The 25,205-nt window shown below is 39.7% G+C and overlaps 1 protein-coding gene across 6 annotated transcripts in view; it reads left to right on the top strand.

Annotated features, from left to right (window-relative positions):
- The window catches only part of PHACTR2 (phosphatase and actin regulator 2), a 372,853-nt gene that overhangs the window by 248,672 nt on the left and 98,976 nt on the right, over positions 1-25,205 (top strand). The window lies entirely within an intron of this gene.

Below are 25,205 nucleotides of genomic sequence, written 5' to 3'. Positions count from 1 at the left end.
TCTATTATAGAAAAGTGTTTAGTAAGTTCAACGTTCCCCATGCTTACTGTCCAAGGCAATGCCTTCATCAGAATTCCTCGTTGTACACAGTCTAATATTGTTAGTGGATGTACAGGGACACAGAGCGTATCTTATTGGTCTGTACTAAGATAAGAGCTAAGGTTTTGTTCTAGAGCTGTGAAATGAAATTAAAAATACCACACGCAATGCAAGGATATGGAATAGGAGCATCAAAGCTCCCCAAAGAAAATTGTTTCGGATGCATTTGCAGCTATATAGTTTGTTTGAGCATTTTATATTTAACAAGAAATAATGATAAGCTACCTGGAATTTGCTTCAAAATAATCCTGGAGGAGGGTGAGGTAGGTAAGCTTAAGATAAAGGAAGACTGGCAATGGGTTGTTTAAGCTGGGCAGTGGGTCCATGGTGGTTATTATTCTCATTTCTCTGCTTATAAATATTGGAAAATTTCTGTAATAAGAAGATAGAGAAAGAAGAGAAACTTGGCTTAGGGGAAAATAATGCTGGTTTGGTTATTGGGTGCTCTTCAGTACCTAAGTGGCTTTCTGGGTTAGGAGGTGGTGAGAGGTGAGGGACAGGGTGCTGTGCTGTGTGAGGACACCTGGCTGGGCGACTTTGAACAGGGGCGATCAGCCTCAGTTTTCTCCTGATTTCCTGCACAATCAGGGAGTTGAATGTGCTGAACTCGGAGGTGCTTCAGTTCTAGATTCTGTTATTGGTCCCCAGAGACACCCTTACACCTTTGACTCCTTCCAGTCCCTGGCTGGGCATCTTGTTCTCCTGTTTTCTGGTCATGGAAGAAACCTCACTGGCCTTCTTCAAGTGCCTCCCTCTCACATGTGCTTAAGCATTGGGAGAATCCAGCTCTTCACATTACCAAGACTACCCAAGATGGGAGCAGGGCTCCAGATGTAAGGTACGAAAACGAACATAAGTTACAAAACGGTGTATCGTATGTTAGTTTTTTTTTCACATTGGAGAAAGATGTCATATCTAGAGGAAAACAGATATATTCAGTTGGTACAAAAGTAATTGTGATTTTTGCCATTACTTTTAGTGGCAAAAAACTGCAATTACTTTTGCACAAAACTAGTCTTTGGATATAACCAAGAGAAAGTTATTTTCTTCTTTAAAAAATTATCTCAAGCAGTGGAATCGAGCTGTTCGGATATGATCAGGGCTGTTGGCTGTCTGATAATCAATGAAGTACACCTTAGGCAAGACCCACCATATCTTGAGATAAAAAAGAAAGTTCGTTTCTTCCAAGAAAAGTAAGTCTTCTATGTTTGTCCTTCTCTTAAACTCCTGGGTTGGTATTCACATGGATATGAACCTTATTGTGTTCTGCCGCACAGTGATAAATACCACTTTTCCTAGAATGGGTTTCTGTTACAGGAGTTCTTAATTGGTAGTAGACAGGATGGAACACTAATTTATTAATGCATTGTAATAACATGTTTACTGTTGTAACTGGAGGTAAGAAGTGTCCCATTCGTAGCCTGTCTTAGTGGTCCTTGAGTCAGTTGTATTTTGGAATGTTCATTCTATGTCCAAAGGACATCATGCCCTATAAGGCAGGCTGGGCTTATGCCCCAGCTTCCAGTTCTTTAGCCTTGTTTTAAAGCAGAAAGTTTCCAATATCTTCGACTCTGATTTAGGCTGTTCAGTGTCTGGCTCTTAGATTCTAGGACAGGAGAACAGGCCTCTTTTCCATCCACTTCCCCCAGATACCCCTCTTCATTGCTTTTCTTCTCCTGCATGAGAGGTCCCAGCTAAGCTCTAGGTTCTTCTATCCCTTCCCTATATTTAGAACTCAAAATGGCACTTACACCTTTTTTTTCCCCTACATGATCATTTTTTCCCATTTTGATTTGATTTGATTTGATTTGATTTGGTGGGAGATGAGGATATAAACATCCTTCCTTTGGATTTTTATATATGCTTATATCTCCCCAAAGGTAAGAGGACAAACGCCCTGTCTAAATAAACACAGTTGTTCCTCTAACTTCTCATAGTGTATTACCATCAAGACCAAACTTACTGAAAATCTAACCTATTTCTGCTGCCTCTACTTTCTTCCCACGTTCTCATTCCTTTTCCCACTGCAATCTGTCTCTGTGTTCTGTATTCACCAAGGTTACTCCAAGTCTCCTAACCATTAAATTTAGTGTCATTCTCTTATTTTCATTCATTTCAACCTCTACAACATTTGCTGTCACTGAATAATCAGTCCTGCCTTAATTTCCAAAATACCTCTTCCTTAACTTAGAAAAGCTACCATTATCTTGTTTGTCTTTCACTTCTCTTTCTCTTTTTTGCCTTTTCTCTTCATCTTCTCATCTCCCCTAACCCTCTGAGGGAAGGTTGCTATGTGCCTTAGCCCTTCTGTTGCTTTGAATGTGCCCTTCTTTCCCATACCCACATCCCTCAAACTGGCCCAGCCTCCAGCCAATGCCCACGCACATCTACCCAAGCATCTGATGGGTAGCACTACCTGAGAACAACATGTTAACTCAAAATTCATTCATACAGTCTATATGTATTTCCATGGAAAACATGCTAGCTGCCAGGCACTGTTCTGGAAGCCTGGTATTCTGTAGTCAATAAGCAAGTGAGGTTCCTGCCCTCATGGAGCTTTCATTCTAGACAGGTGAGGTACTAATAAATGCTATGATGGACACAGGGAGTGAAGGAAGAGGGAGTGGAAAAGTACTATGTATAAATGCATTCCAACCAAAACAGATTCCCTGCCAACCCCAGCAATCCTTATTACTGTAGACATGGCTTCCTTTGGCATCCAGACTTTGAACCATGGAGTTCTTTGACTCTTCCTGCTCTCACTATCTTCTACATTCTATCAGTTCCTAAAACGTTTGATTTATTTTCTCCTTATGCAAAGTCTTTAACATCAGCCTATCCTGTCAATTCCTGTTGTCTAGTCCTGTCACCTAATGTCTCAATTAGTGCAACATAGCTTTTTTGCTATGCTTATTTGCAGCTAGCTATAGAAATCTGTAGGCCACTAGAGAAGACAGGGAGAGGCAGGGTTCTGGCAGCAAACCTACCTATGAGGGGAACCTGACCTAGCTGGTGAGGCTGACAGAGGAGGTTTGAAATGTCACAGGCTGTCAGGAACCCAAGTGATCAAGATAATAATCTTATAAGTATCAAGCCAGGCAAATAGAGTGATGAGTATTTCACCACAAAGTGGCACAGGTTCCAACAGGTAGGGTAAATCTCAGAGCATCCAGGTGAGTGATATTAGAAGATTCAGGCAGGCCTCAGTAACCAGGGTGTTCTTTTCTCAGGTAGGAGTATTTAGGTGGGGCAGATGGTGTCTGGTGTGGGAATCAGAAAGACTTGAACAGGGCCCTAGTCACCCAGGCTGGCATGCAGTAGTGCTATCACAGCTCACTGCAGCCTCAATCTCCCGGCTTCAAGCAATTCTCCCGCCTCAGCCTCCCAAGCAGCTGGGACCACAGGCACACGCCACGATGCCCAGCTAATTTTTGTACTTTTGTACTGTACTTTTAATAGAGATGGGTGTTTGCCATGTTGCCCGGGCTGGTCTCAAACTCCTGGGCTCAAGCAATCTACCCACCTCAGCTTCCCAAAGTGCTGAGAGTACAGGCGTGAGCCACCACGCTCAGCCTACGGCCCTATCCTTTTTTAAAGAACAAGGAAATAGAGCTGATAACTAGGACAGAAACTTACCAAAGGACTCGGGACAGAAACTTGCTATATAAAGAGGAACACAGGGAATGGATTTAGAGGAGGAGTCCCTAAGATCCTAAGGCTGTGGTGCTGGAGTTACTGTTGCTAGAAATGACATAGCCCAAGAGCTGGGTGAGCAGGGAGATGAGGGCTCCCTCTGGTCAGCAGCAGTAGCCCAGCATGTGTGGATCTGGGGACATAGGTGGGCAGATCACCCATCTCCCCTTTTGCCCCCCCCCCCCCCAGATCCTCTTGGATATCACCATCAGGAAACGTTCCTCAGATGGGACTTTGCTCCTGTCACTTCTTGCTCAAAAAGTGTGACTGGGTCCGCATTGCTTCTTCAGTGAAATCCAGGCTTCTCAGCTCTTCTCAGTTTAACCCAAACTGACATTTTCTTTTCAAGTCGTCCATAGCCTTTGGACTTCAGTCATGCTGGGTCACTGGCTCAGCATGCCCCAAGCCTTCTTGGTCCCCTGGCTTTTTTTCTTGCTCTTTCCTGTTCCTCTGAGCACCTCCTTCCTCCAGCTATACCTATTGAAATGCTACCAGTCATTCAAGGGTCAGTAACATGTCTCTTCCTCCTGCAGATATTCTTGACTTTGATTCAGCACCAGCTGATGGTAGCCACCCCTCCTTTGCCTGTACTCCTGTTAGGACATGTTTATTTTAACTTGTGTTCTTGTTTAGGTGTCTGTCTTATGCTTCTAATTTACTATGTAAAGTATTTAAGGGCAGAGACTATTACACTCACTTTTGCTGCACTTCACATAGGTTCTTTATGTAATAACTTGCACATGGGATGTAATAAAAAAATATGCCTTGAATTGCTTCTTTTTTTTTTTTTTTTTTTTTTTTTGAGACGGAGTCTCGCTCTGTCGCCCAGGCTGGAGTGCAGTGGCCAGATCTCAGCTCACTGCAAGCTCCGCCTCCCGGGTTCCCGCCATTCTCCTGCCTCAGCCTCCCGAGTAGCTGGGACCACAGGCGCCGCCACCTCGCCCGGCTAATTTTTTGTGTTTTTTTTAGTAGAGACGGGGTTTCGCCGTGTTAGCCAGGATGGTCTCGATCTCCTGACCTTGTGATCCGCCCGTCTCGGCCTCCCAAAGTGCTGGGATTACAGGCTTGAGCCACCGCGCCCGGCCAGAATTGCTTCTTTATTAAATACCCACTATAGCCAAAAATGCAGTACTGGGTGATGTAGGACTTTTTTCTTTTTTTTTTTTTTTTTTTTTGGGCGGGAGGGTCTCATTCTGTCTCCCAGGCTGGAGTGCAGTGGCACAATCACAGCTCACTGCATCCTCAACCTCCCTGGGCTCAGATGATCCTCCCACCTGAGCCTCCCAAATAGCTGAGACTACAGGCACACAGCACCACACTCGGCTAATTTTTGTGTGTTTTGTAGAGACAGGGTTTCACTGTGTTGCCAGACTGTTCTCAAACTCCTGGGCTCAAACAATTCATCCTCCTTGGCCTCCCAAAGTGCTGGGATTACTAGCATGAACCATCACACCCTGCCTATGCTTTAGGACTTTATAAAAGAAATTGAAGATTTTAAAAATTATAAGAAATTAAAATACTAACCAAAACATGTACTTCACAATTACAGCCATGTACCACTATTAAGAAGCCAATAAAATTAGGAAAAATATTTTCCCTGTCTTTTGTCCTTATTTAAAAGTAAGTTATACTCCTATATAAAGAAAATCAAGACAACTTATCTTCAATAAAAAGGAGACTTTTATTTGTGTTGGGAGTAATAGAAAAAGAATGCCTGTCTAGATTTTTAGGTAGTATTGTTGTCAGTGTTAGCATTCTAGGAATCAGACTAAGTTGTAGAGAATCATCTGGTAATATCTTTGATATCCTGAAGGTACTTTGTACTCCCTAATAATAATAATGGCTAATTTTTATTGAATGCTGTTAGGTACCAGGTTCTGCTCCAATAACTGGATTCATATTAACTCACTGAATCATCAGTACAACCTTATGAACTGCAGTCTTTGACGGCTACTATTTTCCCAGTTCTACTGATGAGGAGACTGGGGCTTGCCCAAGAAAACACACCTGGCTCTAGGCAAAGGCAATATTTGAACCTAAGCAATGAAGCCTCATAGCCAGTACTTTCGACCATTCACTAGTTGCATCTCTAAAAGGTGTCTTCCTACCCACATCAGAAAGGACTGATCATAGAAAGGTGGCTCTAATACATCATTTTGCCTCACACACTAGTTTTTGCTGTAAGAAGGATTTTGTCTGAAGAATTACTTTATTTCTGCTTGACTGGCCTGCTTTCCACAGTGCACATGTAGAAAAATGGTTGGCAAGGATCAAAATTATGTTTGGTCCTATTAAAGGATAATATTCTCTTGTAACCATAGAGACCTAATGTTGCTATTTGGGATTATTTTCCACATCTAGAAAGTAGGGCAAAGTTAAAGGATTTGCTTAAGGTGATATTTGTTAAGGATTGCTCTGGTTGCATTAATAAATGACAGCATTTTGATTTTACCTATCTTATTCCACTAAAAAGTTGGAAGTGCTTTTTTTTTTTTTTTGGAAACAGAGTCTCACTCTATCATCCAAGCTGGAGTGTGTATGATCTTGACTCACTGCAACCTCTGCATCCTGAGTTCAAACGATTCTCCTGCCTCAGCCTCCTGAGTAGCTGGGACTACAGGCGTGTGCCATTACACCCAGCTGATTTTTGTATTTTTAGTAGAGACAGGGTTTCACCATGTTGGCCAGACTGGTCTCGAACTCCTGACCTCAGGTGATCCACCTGCCTTGGCCTCCTAAAGTCCTGGGATTACAGGCGTGAGCCACCGTGCCCGGCCTGGAAGTGCTTTATCATTCACCCTCATGTCATATTGGAGGAAAAGGAAGGAATCTTTCCCTTTTCCCAGTTTACTGTATCGGGGAGAAGTTATGTAACCAGCCAAAGGCCACACAGCACATCTGGACCCACAGAGGGCTTCTTGCTTTGTGTTCGACACTTCTTTTTTTTTTTTGAGATGGAGTCTCACTCTGTCCCCAGGCTGGAGTGCAGTAGAGCGATTTCAGCTCACTGCAACCTCCGCCTCCCAGGTTCAAGCAATTCTCCTGCCTCAGCCTCCCGAGTAGCTGGGATTACAGGCACACACCACCACACCTGGCTAATTTTTGTATTTTAGTAGAGACGGGGTTTTACCATGTTGGCAAGGCTGGTCTCAAACTCCTGACCTCAGGTGATTCGCCCACCTCAGCCTCCCAGAGCCCTGGGATTTGCACTTTCAATAATGGTGTGGACACATTGTGATTCTAGGCCTTTACAAACTTTATCTGATAATTTAACTGTTAAAATGCATCCCATTCACGGTTGGTTGTTAATCTTTTTGTTGTTGTTGTTGTTGAGGCAGCCTCTCACTGTGTCACCCAAACTGGAGTGGAATGCAGTGCAGTGATCACGGCTCACTGAAGCCTTGACCACCTGGGCTCAAGCAATCCTCTCACCTCAGTCCCCTGAGTCGTTGGGACCACAGGCATGGGCCACCATGCCTGGCTAATTGTTGTGTTATTTGTGGAGATGAGATCTCGCTATGTTGCCCAAGCTGGTCTCAAACTCCTGGTCTCAAGCGATTCTCCCATCCTGGCCTCCCAAAGTGTTGGGATTACAGGCGTGAGCCACAGCACCTGGCTTGGTTGTCAGTCTTGATATCTACTGCCAGCTCCGTGGCTCCTAACGAATTATGAAATTTCATTCTGTACAGTTTTACCAGAAGAGGAGCAGGGTTTAACTATATAATATACGCTTTTTGTTATGGCTTTCTTTCTTCAACTTACATTTGCAAGGCAGATTCTGAGCCACAGGCAAACCAAAAGTCAGAAAGCCAGCCTCATGGAGTTCCAGTTTAGAATGGCGGCCCATATGTTAGTATTTTCTGGTGGATACAGTATCGAGTCCTATTGAGACTGCCTTTCTAAGTTGAAATAATAATGCATTATTGCCTCTGTCTGTAAGCAATCCTTAACTTACATACTGGCGGTGTCTCCAGTACTGCGTTTTTAGATTATTTGGAATTATGGGTATGCTCCCAAACTAATTTACAAAATCGAGTTTAATCCATAATATGCCTGAAGCCTGGGACTATTAATATTTGTTCAAATACAGCCAAACACCATTTATGTTACTATAGTAAAACACTTACGTAATTTTCAATTGAAATTAAGAATTTTTGAGTTGTAAAGGACCTTAGCCGTCTAGTTCGGTCTCTAGGACAGGAATCAATCCTGTCTCCAGCAGCCCTGATAACAGACAGTCATTGAGCTTCTTCCTGAATTCCTTATTCCCAGCTCTAATTGTTGAGGAAGTTTCCTTTTGTCTTGGCCTGAAACAAATTATCTCCAGTCTTTCTAACTAGCCTCTGATGTGTGTGTGTGTGTGTTTGTGTATCTCCTAATCACATTGTTACATGATCATCTTTCCATCTTTTCTTTAAGTTTATTCATCCCTTTATCTGTTGTCAGTTTCAGAGTTTCTCACCATAGAAGCGTACTAGATTGTGTAGGTCACTCAGTTTTTATGGCTTTCCTGACCCAATGCAGTGTGTGCTAGGAGTATGGTCATAAACAAGCCTGACCAGTTCCTTGTGCTCATGGAGTCCACAGGGTGCCTGTGCATCTGGCTGTACTTCACGTGTTCTTAGCTATTTTTTAATCCTAAGCTAAAATGGTGACTTTTCAAAAAATTCTTACTATTACTACTTCACCAACCACATTTCCACTATTTAGAATTAAGTCTAGAATAGAATTTCATCTTATTTAAAGAAGAATTTATCAGTAAGAATTAAGTATCTTGGCCGGGCGCGGTGGCTCAAGCCTGTAATCCCAGCACTTTGGGAGGCCGAGGCGGGCGGATCACGAGGTCAGGAGATCGAGACCATCCTGGCTAACATGGTGAAACCCCATCTCTACTAAAAATACAAAAAAACTAGCCGGGTGTGGTGGCGGGCGCCTGTAGTCCCAGCTACTCGGAGGCTGAGGCAGGAGAATGGCCTGAACCTGGGAGGCGGAGCTTGCAGTGAGCCGAGATCGCGCCACTGCACTCCAGCCTGGGTGACACAGCGCGAGACTCCGTCTCAAAAAAAAAAAAAAAAAAAAAAAAAGAATTAAGTATCTTGTAAATGTCTAGGGAGCTGGAAGTTCCTATGAAAACTCTCTATCACTTTTCTGCTTATTTAATGTTCTCTTTGTGGAAAATATCACCCAGAGCCTCCTAACGGGGTGATCTGTTTTACTTTTTTATAGCAATATATTTTCTGTTCTTTCCCTGTACCCTCATGTGGATATATGTACACATCACATCCACATTTCTTGGATGCTAGTTTCTCCGAAAGCACTAGAAGTCTCTGGCATTGGTTTTTTCTTTTTCTGTTCTGGCTGCTGTCCTCCATGATGCCTGGTTTTATACCATTATGTGGGTGTTTTCCTCTCTCTTGAATTCAACTTTAAGGTTCTCTTCAATAGGCCAAGTCGGTGAGCATCTTCTTGGCATGTCATTTTTTTCCTACATTTTTTATTTTTAATGAATACATAATTGTTGTACATATTTATGGGGCGTATGTGGTATTTTTATATAAGCATTCAGTGTATAATGTTTAAATCAAGGTAATTGAAATATACATCACCTCAAACATTTATCGTTTCTTTTTGTTAGAAATATTCCAGTTCCACTCTTTTAGTTGTTTTGAGATATACAATATTGTTAGCTCTAGTCACCCCATCGTGTTACTGAACACTGGATCTATTCTTTCTATCTAACTGTACATTTGTACCCCTTAACCATCCCCTCTTTATTCCTTCCTCCCCACTACCCTTCCCAGCTTCTGGTAACTGACATTCGACTCTATGACCATGAGTTCAGTTTTTTCGTTTTAGCTCCCACATATGAGTGAGAACATCCAACATTTGTCTTTCTGCACCTGGCTTATTTTACTTAACATAATGTCCTTCAGTTCCATCCATGTTGCTACAAATGACAGAATTTTATTGTTTTTATGGCTGAATAGTATTCCATTATGTATATGTACTACATTTTCTTTACCCATTCATCTATTGATGGACACTTAGTTTGATTCCATGTCTTGGCTATTGTGAATAGTCTGGTATCTCATTCCTATTTTCATGTAATGAACCACATGTCTTGTCAGGCTATTATTTGAATGTTACAGTCCAGAAAATCAGATCTTGTCTTCAACACCATCAGTTGAAATGGCTTTTCGCATTTCTTTATCCAGTCTTTTCATATGCCATGATCTCTAGCCAGAAGAGAAGAGAACCACATGTCACTTTCCATGCCTTCCTGTTTTCCACTCAGGACTTCTGACCAGCTAGACCATCCAGATGGCTTCTGAGGAAGACAATTATCCTTATTTTTAAAAACCAGTAGAGGAGGGTTTGAGGAGTTTTGATGTGCCCTCTTTTATGTCCCAAGAAACACACTACAAGAAGGCAGCATTCTTTCTGATTAGCCAGGCAGGTCTGTGCAAGGCTCTCATCTCTAGCACTGGCACCTCATCAAGAGCTCCTCAGTGACCACTTTTGACTTTTCCTGCTGAGTCTGATGAATCCTCCTTGTCATCCATTCATACAGCAAGTATTCACTGAGCTTCTACCCTATGCCCAGATTCTGTTCTAGAGAAACAAGCTCATGAAGCTGGTATTCCAGGGAAGAAATACCAGGGAAGGCTGTTGTGGGGAAAATCAGAGTGTACGTGGAGATCGAGAATGGCGGGTCAGTGAGAGAAGCGAGACACTGGCTCAGAGTCTCTGATATGCCACCCTTCTCTATCTTACCTGCTGCTCCATGCCAGATCTACACAGTACATCAATTCTCCCTCTCCTGTGTGTTATCTTTTTTCTCCTATTAACCTCTTGACAGGACATTTTGGTTTTGTCAGGTGGTTGATCTCTTTGTTCTATTTTCTTCCTCAAAACATTTCTTTTTGTGTGGCTTTCTTAACTGCATAATTCTTGCCCAGACTGGAGTGCAGTGGAATGATCTCGGCTCACTGCAGCCTCTGCCTCCCAGCTTCAAGCGATTGTCCTGCCTCAGCCTCCCGAGTAGCTGGGATTACAGGTGTGTGAGACCACACTTGTCTAATTTTTGTTTGTTTGTTTGTGTGTTTGTTGCTGTTTTCAGACAGTCTCACTCTGTTGCCCGGGCTGGACTGCAGTGGCGCGATCTCGGCTCACTGCAAGCTCCACTTCCTGGGTTCACACCATTCTCCTGCCTCAGCCTCCGGAGTATCTGGGACTACAGGTACCTGCCACCACGCCTGGCTAATTTTTTTGTATTTTTAGTAGAGATGGGATTTCACCATGTTAGCCAGGATGGTCTTGATCTCCTGACCTAGTGATCCACCCACCTTGGCCTCCCAAAGTGCTGGGAGTACAGGCGTGAGCCACTGTGCCCGGCCTTCCTTTTTTCTTTTTTTGTTTTTGTATTTTTAGTAGAGATTGGATTTCACCATATTGGCCAGGCTTGTCTCAAACTCCTGACCTCAAGTGATCCACCCGCCTCGGCCTCCCAAAGTGCTGGGATTACAGGCATGAGCCACCGCGCCCAGCCTAATTCTTTCATTTTTTTCTAGAAAACATTAATCTTTTCCAGACTAGAGCAAAGGATGATGCAACCCAACTTCTTTCACCTTCCCTTTTAGTGGGAAAGCTGGTTTATATTTATAGATCGCCTCTTGGTGCTTCTCTCCAAGGAAGAAAAATAGAGGTCCCAGCCACGAGTTTCTGCACAGTCCAGACTATGGGGTGTCAGGGTTACCTTTGGTTGTTTTTGGCAGCCCCTCTTGGAAACTTTTCCTGTAAATAGGCCCTCAACAAACTGGGCCTTTAAAAATGGGACTTTTTTGTTGAGCCCTGGTTTGTGCCAGCTATGCCAATCCCTTGACCTTTCAGAAAACACAAATAGCTTTTTGACTTTTCCAAAATGTTTTCCAGCCTTTCCTCTCTCTTTCATTGTGGACATGGACCAATGAGCCTATAGTTCACTGGAAGATGTATGCATTCATTCTGACAGCTCCAGTGTGAACTCCTGAGATTCTTCTTAGAAGTAGCTGTGGTGTGGCATATGCGGGAGACAGATGTAAAAAGGTACCATGAACGAGTTCACTTTCTATGACTGAATATGTGATCATGACCTTCTCCAAAGAGGTTATCTCTTGGTTATTCACCATGTGGGTGTTTCCTCTTTGTTTTATATGTGTCTGTGTATATGTGTGTATAGTGCTAGGAATGTTAATATATGAATAGTTTTGCATAATCGCTACCACAGTCAGGATATGTCAGAGTTCTGTCACTACCCAAATCTCCTTTGTACTTTTTTTTTGTTTGTTTTTTGTTTTGAGATACAGTCTTGCTCTGTTGCCCAGGCTTGAGTGCAGTGGCGTAATCTGGGCTCACTGCAACCTCTGCCTCCAGGGTTCAAGCTGTTCTCCTGCCTCAGCTTCCTGAGTAGCTGGGATTACAGGCACACACCACCATACCTGGCTAATTTTTGTATTTTTAGTTGAGATGGAGTTTCACCATGTTGGTCAGGATGGTCTTGAACTCGTGATCCTGTGATCTGCCCACCTTGGCCTCCCAAAGTGCTGGGATGGATGTGCTGTCTTTTTATAGTCACACCCTATTCTGCACCCCTTCCCCCAACCCCTAACCTCTGGCAACTACTGGTCTGTTCTTCACCATAGTTTTGTTGTTTCAAGAATGTCATATAAATGGAATCATTCAGTGTGAAATCTTTGGAGACTGGTTTCTTCCACTTTGCAGAGTGACTCATGAGAGCTTCATCCAGGCTGTTGCGTGTATTAATCATTCCATTTTTTGTTGAATAGTATTTCATGGAATAGATGTACCACAGTTTGTTTATCCATACATGAAAGACACATGGGTTGTTTCTAGTTTGGGGTAATTCTAAATAAAACTGCTATAAACATTCTTGTGTAAGTTCTTGTGTGAGCAAAAGCCTTCATTTCTCTGGGGAAAATATGTAGGAATGGGATTTAGGGGTCATATGTTAAATGTGTGTTTAACTTTATAAGCAAATGCCAAACAGTTTTCCAGAGTTATGCATTCCTACAAGTAGTGGAGAAAAGTTTCAGTTGCTCCACATCCTTGTCAACACTTGGTATTGTCATTATTTTTTGTTGTTATGGCAAAAACATTTATCATAAAATTCACCATCTTAACCATTTTTAAATGTGCAGTTCAGTAGTGTTCAATATATTTACATTGTTCTGTAAATAGATCTCCAGAACTTTTTCATCTTGCAGAACTGAAACTCTATACCTATTAGACAACTTCCTTTTTGCCCCCTAGTAACCCACCGTTCTACTTTCTATAACTATGAATTTGACACCTTTGGATCCCTCATATAAGTGGACTCAGATAGTGTTTATCTTTATGTGATTAGTTTATTTCACCTAGCATAATGTCCTCAAGGTTCATCCATGCTGTAGCATGTGACAAGATTTACTTTTTTCAAAGACTGTGTAGTATACTACATTGTTTAAATCCATTCATTGGTCAGTGGACATTTGGACTGCATCCCCCTCTTGGCTATTGTGGATATTGCTGCTTTGAACATAGGTGTGCTGTAATTAGTTTTATGTTAACCATTCTAGTAAGTATGTAGTGGTATTTTGTCCTGGTTTTAATTTGCATTTCCCTAATGGGCTAATGATGTTGAACTTTTTTATTGATGCATAATATTTGTGTATATTTACAGGACACATGTGATATTTTGTTCCATGCATATACTGTGTCATGATCAAGTCAGGGTATTTAGGATATCTATCACCTCAAACATTTATCATTTCTACCATTGGGGACATTTCAAATCCTCTCTTCTAGCTATTTTGTAATATACAATACATTGTTGCAATTGCAGTCACCCTACCATGCTATTAAATATTAGAACTTATTTCTTCTATGTAACTGTATGTTTGTACCTATTAATCTGCTTCTCTTTATTCCCTCCCCCACTGACGCCCACACACCCTTTGCAGCCTCTTGTAACTGTCATTCTACTCTCTACTTCTATAAGATCAACTTTTTTTAACTCCCACCTGTGAGTGAGAACATGTATTTGTCTTCCTGTGCCTGGATTATTTTACTTAACATAATTTCTTCCACTTGTATGTATGCTGCTGCAAATGACAGGATTTTTTTTTTATGGCCAAACAGCATTCCATTGTGTTTATATAATCATATTTTCTTTATCCATTCATCTTTGATGGACACGTAGGTTGATTGCATATCTTGACCATTGTTAACAGTGCTACAATATACATGGGCATGCAGGTATCCTTTTGATATATTGAGTTCCATTTTTGGGGGGTGAGTACCTGGTAGCAGAATTGCTGGATCATATGGTGGCTCTATTTTTATTTTTTTTGAGAAACCTCCATACTGTTTTCTGTAATGACTGTACTAATGTACATTCCTACCAACACTGTGTAAGAGTTCCCATTTCTCTGAATCCTCACCAACATATGTCATTTTTTGTCTTTTTGATACTAGCCATGCTAACTGAAGTAAGATAATATGTCATTGTGGTTTTGATGTGCATTTCCCTGATGATGTCGTCTTGATAATAGCCATGCTGACTGAAGTAAGATAATGTGTCATTATGGTTTTGATTTTCATTTCCCTGATGTTTAGTGGTTTTTTCGTATACCTGTTGCCATTTGTGTGTGTTTTTGAAAAATGTCTATTCCTATCTTTTGCCCACATTTTAACAGGATTATTTGGTGTTTTCTTGTTGAGTTATTTGAGTTCCCTGTACATACCTCAACATATTAAAGCCCTTATATGACAAACCAACAGCTAATATAATGCTGAATGGGGAAAAGTTAAAAGCCTTTCCTCTAAGAACTGGAACAAGACAAGGATGCCCACTTTTACCACTCCTATTGAACTGGAAGTCCTAGCCAGAGCAATTAGGCAAGAGAAAGAAATAAAAGGCATCCAGATTGGAAAAGAGAAAGACAAACTTTGCAGATGACATGATCTTATATCTAGAAACTCTTAGATCTGATAAACAAACTCAGTAAAGTTACAAGATACAAAATCAACATAAAAATCAGTGGTGCCTCTTTTCTTTCTTTCTTTCCTTTTTTTTTTTTTTTTTTTTTTTTTTGAGACAGGGTGTTACTCTGTCACTTAGGTTGGAGTGCTGCATAGATGCTTACTGCAGCATCTACCTCCAGGGCTCAGGTGATCCTCCCACCTCAGCCTCCTGAGTAGCTGGGACTACAGGAGCACATCACCACACCTGGCTAGTTTTTTATATTTTTTTTTTTGTAGAGACAGGGTTTCACCATGTTACCCAAGCTGGTTTCAAACTCCTGGGCTCAAGTGATCCACCAGTCTCATGACATTTTTCACAGACATAGAAAAATTTGTATGGAACTAAAATAGAGCCCAAACAGCCAAAGCAATCCTGAGCAAAAAGAAGAAAGCTGGAAGCATCATAGTACCTGACTTCAAAATATATTACAAGGCTATGGTAACCAAAACAGCGTGGTATTTGTATAAAAACAGACACATAGACCAATGGAATAGAATGGAGAACCCAGAAATAAATCTACATATTTACAGCCAACTGATTTTTGACAAAGGTGCCAAGAATATAGATTAGGGAAAGAACATCCTCTTCAATAAATAGTGCTGGAAAAAGTGAATATCCAAACACAAAAGAAAGAAAATAGACACCTATGTCTCACAGTGTATAAAAATCAATGCAAAATGGATTAAAGACTTAAACAGAAGACCTAAAACTATGAAACTACTAGAAGAAAACATAGGGGAAACAATCTAAAACATCAGTCTAGGCAAAGATTTTATGTCTAAGACCTCAAAAGTACAGGCAACAAAACAAAAAAGGACAAATTTGACTATATTAAACTACTAATAAAAAGTTTCTACTCAGCAAAGGAAACAGTCAACAGAGTGAAGACAGTCTGTGGAATGGGAGAAAATATTTGCAAAATATCCAACAATGAAATTCTTTTCATGTATGTATCTGCCATCCATATATCCGCTTTGATAAAGTTTCTATTCAGGTCTTTTGCCTATTTTTTAATTGGGTTATTTGTTTTCTTACTGGTGAATTTTGAGAGTTCTTTATATATTCTAGATACAAGTTATTTGTTGGATATGTGATTTGCAAATATTTTTTTCCACTCTGTAGATTGTCTTTTCATTCTTATAACAGTACCTTTTGTAGAGGAAAAATTTTTAATTTTGATGAAATCCACCATATCAGCTTCTTTTAAAATAGATTATGCTTTTGGTCTCTTGTCATGCCTAACCCCAGGTCACAAAGATTTTTATCCTATGTTTTCTTCTAAATGTTTTTATAGTTTTATGTTTTACATTTAGATCTATGATCAGTTTTAGGATCATTTTTATGCAAGGGGTGAGGCTGGTTTTGGGTCAAGGCTGTTTTTTTGCATGTAAATGTCTAGTTATTTCAATATCATTTGTTGAAAAGATCATCATTTTTCTATTAAGTTGCCTTTGCACTGTTTTAAAAATCAATAAGCATATATTGTTCTTCCACATACTCTCTTTGGTAAAAGTCTTTTGAAGTCTTTTGATCCATTTTTACTGAGTAGTTTGTTTTCTTAATGTTGAGTTTTGAGAGTGTTATATTTTCCAGGTTCAGTGCCCTTGTCAGATATGTAACTTGGTGATATTTTCTGCCAGGCTCTAGTAGCTTGTCTTTCCGTTCTTGAACAGTGTCTTTTAAGAGCAAAGGCTCTTAAGTACAATTTTTTTTCTCTTTTCAGATCATGCTTTTGGTGTCATGTGTAAGAAATTTCAACAGCATTTGTTGAAACAACTATCATTTCCCCATTGAATTACCTTTACACCTTTGTTCAAAAATTAATCGGCAACATATTTGTGGTCTATTTCCAGACTCACTACTTTATTCTCTTAATCTGTGTCTATTCTTTCACCAATATCACACTATCTTGATTATTATAGCTTTGTAAGTCTGAAAATTGGGTAGTGAGATTTTCTAACCTTATTCTTCATTTAAAATTGTTTTAACTAATCTAGTTTGTTTGGCTTTCATTTAAATTTTAGAACCAACTTGTTTTTATTGTTGAAAAGTTACTGCTGGAGTACTTTTTTTTGGCTAGGATTTTTATTTAAACTGCATTAAATCTATGCTGCAGTTTGGGTAGAATTGATATCTATACCATGTTGAACTTTCTAATTTATGAACTGATATGCCTTTCAATTTGATTAGCTCTTCCATTTTTTTATTAGCATTTTGAAGTTTTTAGAAAACAGTATTACGTTTATACCTAAGTATTTGTTTTCTTTATTTTTTAGCTACTGTAAATGATATATATTTTAAAATGTCAATTTCCAGTTGTTTCTTGTATCACGCTACCTTACTAAACTCACTTATCAGTTCTAGTAGTTCTATTGAAAATACCTTAGGATTTTCTACATGGACAATTATATCATCTGTGAATAGGAATCATTTTATTTCTTCCATTCTAACTTGCATGCTTTTTCTTATTTTCTTCCCTTTTTTCACCATCTAGGACTTCTACTACAATGGTAAACAGGAGTGGTGAAGGAGACATCCATGCCTTGTTCCTATTCTTAGGGGGAAAGCATTCATTAAGTATGATGTTAGTGTAAGGTGTTTTTTTGTTTGTTTGTTTGAGACGGAGTCTTGCTCTGTCACCCAGGTTGGAGTGCAGTGGCGCGATCTTGGCTCACTGCAACCTCCGCCTCTTGGGTTCAAGCGATTCTCCTGCTTCAACCTCCTGAGTAGCCAGGATTACAGGCACGTGCCACTGTGCCTGGCTGATTTTTGTATTTTTAGTAGAGACGGGGTTTCACTATGTTGGCCAGGCTGGTCTGGAACTCCTGACATCGTGATCCGCCTGCCTCAGCCGTCAAAAGTGCTGAGATTACAGGCGTGAGCCACCGCGCCCGGCCCAGTTGAAGATTTTTATACATGCCCTTTTTTACTAGGTTGAGGAAATTCCTTTTTGTTCCTGACTTTCTAAGAGTATTTATTAGGAATAGATATTGGATTTCTCAAATACTTTTTTTCTGGATCAATTGATATGGTCATTTGGGTTTTTTCTTTAGACCACTATTATGGTTGATTACATTGGCAGATTTTTGAATTTTGAACCAGTTTTTTACATCCTTAGGATAAACCCCACTGTGTTTTTTTGTTTGTTTGTTTGTTTTTGAGATGGAGTTTCACTCTTGTTGCCCAGGCTGGAGTGCAATGGCACAATCTCGGCTCACAGCAGCCTCTGCCTCCTGGGTTCAAGCGATTCTCCTGCCTCAGCCTTTGGAGTAGCTGAGATTACAGGCATGTGCCACCACGCCCTGCTAATTCTGTATTTTTAGTAGAGATGGGGTTTCTCCATGTTGGTCAGTCTGGTCTCGAACTCCTGACCTCAGGTGATCCACCTGCCTTGGCCTCCCAAAGTGCTGGGATTACAGGCGTGAGCCACCGCGCCCGGCCAGCCCCACTGTGTTGTGGTGTAGTATTCTTTTTATATGTTGCTAGATTTTATTGAATAATATTTTGTTGAGGATTCATGGTATTGGTCTGTAGTGTTCTTGCACCATCTTTGTCTAGGTTTGATATCAGGGCAACACCAACTTTATACAATCAGTTGGCAACTGTTCCCTCCTCTTCTGTTTCTGAAAGAGATTGTGCTGAATTGTTGTTATTTTCTTCTTGAAATGTTTGGTAGAATAAACAGTAAAACATTATGGACCTGAAGATTTCTCTTTCGAAAGGATTTTAAATAGCATATTCAATTTCTTTTGTAGTTATAGGACCATTCAGGTTATCTCTTTTAACTTTGGTAAGTTTAAGCAGGCCCTCTGGTGCTTTGAAATGGAAAAGAAAGTGAAACTTTTCCTTTAGATTTCTTTATGGTTAACCAACTGCCTTATCTCCTTCAATAAAGTCTATGTGCAACTGCTACTTTCTAGGTGAGATCTGGATTATTATATTTCAAATCTCTCCTCTCCCCCAGCATTCTTTAAATTAAATGGCCTTGTTGACATATAATTGATATACCAAACAGTTCACCCATTTAACATGTGCAACTCAATAGGTTTTAGTAATATTCATAAGTTGTGAAACCATCACCACAATCAATTTTAAACATTTCCATCACTCTAGAAAGAAATCCCATACTCATTGGCAGTCATTCCCCATTTCACCAATCTCCCAGCTCTACTTTCTATCTCTGTGGTTTGCCTGTTCTTGATATCTCATATAAATGGAATCAGAAAATACATATATGGTCTTTTATGACTGGTATCTTTCACTTAGGAAGCTTTCATTGGTCATCCATGTTGTAGCGTGTATCAGTACATCATTTCATTATCAAATACTAAACATTCCATTGTATAAATATACCACATTTTGTTTATTCATCAGTTGCTGGACATTGGATTTGTTTCTATTTGTGGCTATCATGAATAATGTTGCTGTGTGCATTTGTATGTAAGTTTTTGTGTACGTATATGTTTTCACTTCTCTTGGTTTCATTTCTCTTGGTTATATACCTAGAAATGGAATTGCTTAGTCATGTGGTAATTCAATGTTTCACATTTTGAGGAACTGCCAGACTGTGTTTCAATGTGGCCACACCACTTTATATTCCTACTAACAGTGTATGAGCATTCTAATTTCTCTACACTCCAGCCAACATTTGTTACTACCTGTCTTTTTTATTATTGCTATCCTGGTGGGTTTGCCCAGCACTTTTGATTCCTCCTTGTCTTTTCTTTTCTGATTTATTTATTTATTTGAGGCAGGGTCTTGCTCATTCACCCGGGCTGGAGTGCAGTGGTGTGATCATTTCTACGCAGCCTCTAACTCCTGGGCTCAAAGCAATCCTGCCTCAGCCTCCCAAGTTGCTAGGACTAAAGGCATGCACTACAATACCCAGCTTAATTTTAAAAAATTTGTTTTTCATAGAGATGGAGTCTTGCTCAGTTGCCCAGGCTGGGTGTCCAACTGCCTTCAAGTGATTGTCCTACCTTGACCTCCCAAAGTGCTGGGATTATAGATGTGAGCCACCATGCCTAGCCTGGTTCCTCCTCTTTTTCAACCTTACTTTTTTCATTTTCCATAGCACATTTTACCATCTAACATTTATAAATTATTTTTATTGTTTATTATCTGACGCCACTTCCTAGTAGATTATAAATTCCATGAGAACAGGGATTTTTGTTTTCTTCTTTGGTGAGATCTCAAAGGAACTTGTATAGTGCCTGGCTTATGTTAAACATTCAGTAAATGTATATTGAATGAACGAATGAATGAATGAATGAATGGCTCTTGATGGACCTTATCCCATCCTATATATGGAGCACTTGCAAGTGAATCTTTTCGATTTGGAAAGTGCCGGATTTAGGGCGAGGGGTAGGGAATGATTGTGCTTGTTTCCAATCCTTCTTTAGTGTTCATATCACTGAGAGTTGCTTTAAACAGCCTCAAGAAACCCTGAAAAGCCCTAATAGACTAAATGAATATTTTACCAATTTAGTGGGTAGGATGGGGAGCTATTCTCTCATGAATGGATACTGACCTTAAGTAACTGTGACTGTTCTGTATGGCAGCATTGCAAAAGTCAATGTGGGAACATCACTGTCAAAAAAGGAAGCGGGGTGGGGGTTGTATTTTAATTCAGCCATTTGTGTTTTTCTGTATTTCACAACAAAACCTAATCAGACCAAATGAATGCTAGAAATTCTGTGGGCAAGAGATATTGTATAATAATTTTATTGGCCGGGCTTGGTGGCTCAAGCCTGTAATCCCAGCACTTTGGGAGACTGAGATGGGCGGATCACGAGGTGAGGAGATAGAGACCATCCTGGCTAACCCAGTGAAACCCCGTCTCTACTAAAAAATACAAAAAAAAACTAGCCGGGCGAGGTGGCAGGCGCCTGTAGTCCCAGCTACTCGGGAGGCTGAAGCAGGAGAATGGCGTAAACCCGGGAGACGGAGCTTGCAGTGAGCTGAGATCTGGCCACTGCACTCCAGCCTGGGCGACAGAGCTAGACTCCGTCTCAAAAATAATAATGATAATAATAATAATAATAATTTTATTATGCATGCTTTAAAAAAAATCTTCTATTATTTTCCTAAAGGTATATAATTGTGTTAAAACAGATTTCCTCTATGTGCTCTAAATATAAAGGAGACTAATTTTTTCTCTCCTTTTTTTCTCCCAGTAGAATGGATTTTTTTCTTGGTTCAATCTTTTTATACGTAGGTGGATGGAAAGACTCATTATGGCCCATCTTTTTATTCGTGGATCATTTATTATTAATTATAGGTCTATTCTAGTGGTAAAATCCATTTATGGGAAAGAGTAAAAGAATATGAGTGCTAACTTTTTGTGCATTTGTCATAATTGAAGTTAGTGGTTTTGTAAATATGGGCTCCTTCCACCATGGGTTTAGAATAGCCCAGCTGCACAATAAAGAGCCTAACCATCAGGGCCTACCTCTTACAGATCAATAAAACCATGAAATCTTTTTTTATAAATGGAGTTGAGGAGTCTCCCTTGCTTCCTGTACATTCTGGAAAGTGGGATACTGTGTTTAATCCAAGCCGAGCTCTGGATTTAAATGGGTTGCACCACAGACCTGACTAGTATCTCAAGCCTCCTGTCTTTTCCAGGGGGAGTTAGGCTTTTCTAGTGAATTCAGATAAGCAAGGCATTTTCACTGAGCATTCTGTGAAAACATTCTCAAATGAGACATGGATGCTACTGATTTTGCTGATTTCTGATTACAAATGACACATTTTTAAAATCACACGCATTAGAATGAATTGCAGAATTGTTAACTTGCTTTCCCTTTTTTCTTCATCACATTTGATTCCTAAGGAGGATGTGGAGAAAAGGAACACTGTTCCCACCCACATCTTAATTAAATAAGGCCTCCATTGGGTTGAGACAATGTGGGTTTGTATTGCTTTAAGAGAGGATCCGATTGTTTATATCCCTTGCTTGGGTGGATAATTTCCTAATTTCATTTTCCTTTGGAGTGGTGCCACTTTAAACACTTTTAAAGGTACTACAGAAGCCCTTCTGGCCTGGGTCAGAGAATTCATGTCAGGAAAGTCCATTATTTTATTTCCTTTGCATATTATTTCCCTTTGTGGTTTTGTTTTGTCTTTTTCATCCTGTGATATGAATCTGGTACTTATCACTGAGGGTTAAGTCCTGGAAAGTGACTGTTTTTTGGCTTACATATTTTCCCGATTTGTTTCTCACTTAGAATATAAGATGCAATCTTAATTTTTACTTCTTTTGTGTTAGGTGTTTGCTCATCTAGACTTATAACACTTTTTGTCCGAAGATTTCTCCAACTGATTCCCAAGCCTACACTCTAACTTTTGAAACTGGTACTTACAAAGTTTCCTGTATTCCAAAGTATAAGTGTTTACTTAGTACCTATAAGACAGGGTATAAGAGGCTACCTACAAAAATACAAGATAATAAAAAACATGATTGTAAAGAAGACTAGATATTAGAAAATTATTAGAAAACTCATGCATTATCATGATGAAAATTCTTTCTCATCTATTTTTCATTTCAGCATTTATAGAAATCTATAGTCCAATAATATTTTACAATTTGATTTTTTAAAAAAATCCATAATGTAAATTTACCATCTTAGCCATTTTAGGCTTACAGTTCAGTAGTGTTAAGTGTATTCACATCGTTGTACAACAGACCTCCAGAACCTTTTCATCTTGCAAAATGGAGACTCTGTGCCCGTTCAACAACTTCCCATTTCCACCCCCTACACTTACCCTCTGTAATGTTTTTTAAAAAAAACCTTAGATGAATCAAATGCAAAACATTACTGACTTCAATTAAAGTTTAATCACCTGTGTTAAATAAGATAGTGACATATTGCTGGCATATGGTAGTCTTTTCTTTTTTCCGAGTGTTTCATTTCAATTCAATGCTAAAAAGTTCAAATTAGTTACTACCCCATGAGGCTTGAAAATGTTCCCTTTGGGTAATTTGGGTAATTTCTGTAGGTGTAGCATTGCGAAGTAAAGTGTTGTTTTTTTTTTTTTTTAAATAAAAGTTTAAAACATATATTTCTATTACTCATTTGAATTTTTACTTATAATTAAACTTAATATAGAAAAAGATATGTGGGTATTAATAATAATGATAAATAACTCATTGAGTTTTTACTACGTGTCAGGTACTGTTTTAATTAATTATTTAATAAATTTTTATAGACAGGTTCTCTCTCTGTCACCCAGGCGGGAGTGCACTGGCACAATCGTAACTCACTGTAACCTCTAACTCCTGGGTACAAGCAATTCTCCTGCCTCGTGCAGATAATTGTTTAATTTTTTTGTCGAAATGGAGTCTCACTGTGTTGCTCAGCCTGTGATACTGTTTTAAATGCCTGTAATCTTCCCAGTTACCCTATGATGCAGATTACTATTATAATCTCACTTTTACTCATGAGTAAACTAGCAAGGCACAGAAAAGTTAGGTAACTCACCCTAAGTTCCAGGCCTTTTGCAAAGCATAGCCAGTATTTAATCCTCAGAACCTTGCATTGAGTTTTCATTCTTAACCCCTCTACTATGCTGCCTTCTAGGTCAATAAGCATGTGAAAGTGAAAATATTGGTGGATTATTATCAAGGAATATACAAACATATACAGGAGAAATGGAAAGTAGAGGAGAAAAAACTCCAATTTCTTTGGTCTGTAATTTATGTCAAAACCTTTAAAAGTTTTTTTTTTTTTTTGACACAGAGTCTCACTCTGTCGCCCAGGCTGGAGTGCAGTGGTGTGATTTCGGCTCACTGCAAGCTCTGCCTCCCGAGTTCATGCCATTCTCCTACCTCAGCCTCCCGAGTAGCTGGGACTACAGGCGCCTGCCACCATGCCCGGCTATTTTTTTTTTTTTTTAATTTTTAGTAGAGATGAGTTTCACCATGTTAGCCAGGATGGCCTCGATTTCCTGACTTCGTGATCCGCCCGCCTCGGCCTCCCAAAGTGCTGGGATTACAGGCGTGAGCCACTGCGCCTGGCCTGCAAGATATTTTAATCATCCTAATGTCTATTCATGCTAGGTTTTAGTGCATATATTTTCACATGTGGAAACAAAGGCTCAGAGAAGTTGGGGAGTTTGCCTGTGATCACCTACTAATAACTTGCAGGGTCTGGATTTGAACACAAAGGTATATTCTTAAAAGGACTGGAATATATCCTATATAAAAGTATTATATAGAACTCTATTATATATAATGTAATGTAACATCGTGAACTTCTATATAAATATTGTATAGGAATAATATTTATGTTATACCTTTCTGTAAATATTATGCAAGAATGCTTCTACACATAATATACTCTAGACCACTTAAGAATTACATACATTATATATATGTCTATATGGTATACAGCAGTCTATTCTTTTTAAAGTAAATCTTATTATTATTATTTTTTTAGAGTGATGGGGGGGGTCTCACTATTTTGCCCAGGGTGGTCTCGAACTCCGGGCTCAAGAGATCCTCCTGTCTTGGCCTCTGAAAACTTTGGGATTACAGGTGTGAGCTGCCACACCCAGTCCAGTCTATTCTAATCTATTGTATAAAATATATAGTATATATGAAGAGGAATATATTCTTCCTTCTACACTTTTAGCCTTTCAAAACTTCAAGAAGGATGAGAACCTGATATTACCCTAGTAATCAGAATATTTGAAACATGGAGTGGCAAGGGGGGATTACTGAAAGAGAGGGTAATGTCTAAGAACAAGCTTAGCTTTGCTATCAAACCTTAAGTGTTACAGTTTCAGCTACAGTGAAAAGTTACGTTTCCCCAAACCCAATTTTTGTGTTTATCTTAGAAAATGAAAACTTTAGTTGAAATTACCCATTTTCCTACCACTGCAGGGTTGGGCAGGAATCAGGTGTAGTTTATCTCTCCTGCTTTAGTTTAGGCCTGGACCAGTTTTGCCAAAGGAATACTGTTCTTTACAAATACGGTGCTCTCTGTTGTGCAGGCAAGATGGTAGGTAGTGGAGAGAATGTGAAGAATGCTCCAGAAAATAAACTTTTTAATCATCTTAAGAAACCTGGTCTGATTGGATATGTATAATGAAAGTAATAAACATGGATTTGGGGAAATTTCTACTCAAATCTTCTTATAACTTACACTGGTTATCCCCACCTACCTGAGTTGGTGATGTTTTAATATGTATTGTTCATGCCTCAACTCAATAAAAAATAGGCTTTTAAAGATGATACATTTTTACACTGCCAGGCGCGGTGGCTCATGCCTGTAATCCCAGCACTTTGGGAGGCTGAGGCAGGCGGATCACAAGGTCAGGAGTTTGAGACCAGCCGGACCAACATGGT

Source organism: Papio anubis, chromosome 6 (genome assembly GCF_008728515.1).
Source record: "Papio anubis isolate 15944 chromosome 6, Panubis1.0, whole genome shotgun sequence".
In the NCBI taxonomy this organism is placed as follows: domain Eukaryota; kingdom Metazoa; phylum Chordata; class Mammalia; order Primates; family Cercopithecidae; genus Papio; species Papio anubis.
Note: the sequence above shows the minus strand (reverse complement) of the source record. Positions and strands in the feature narration are given on the sequence as shown.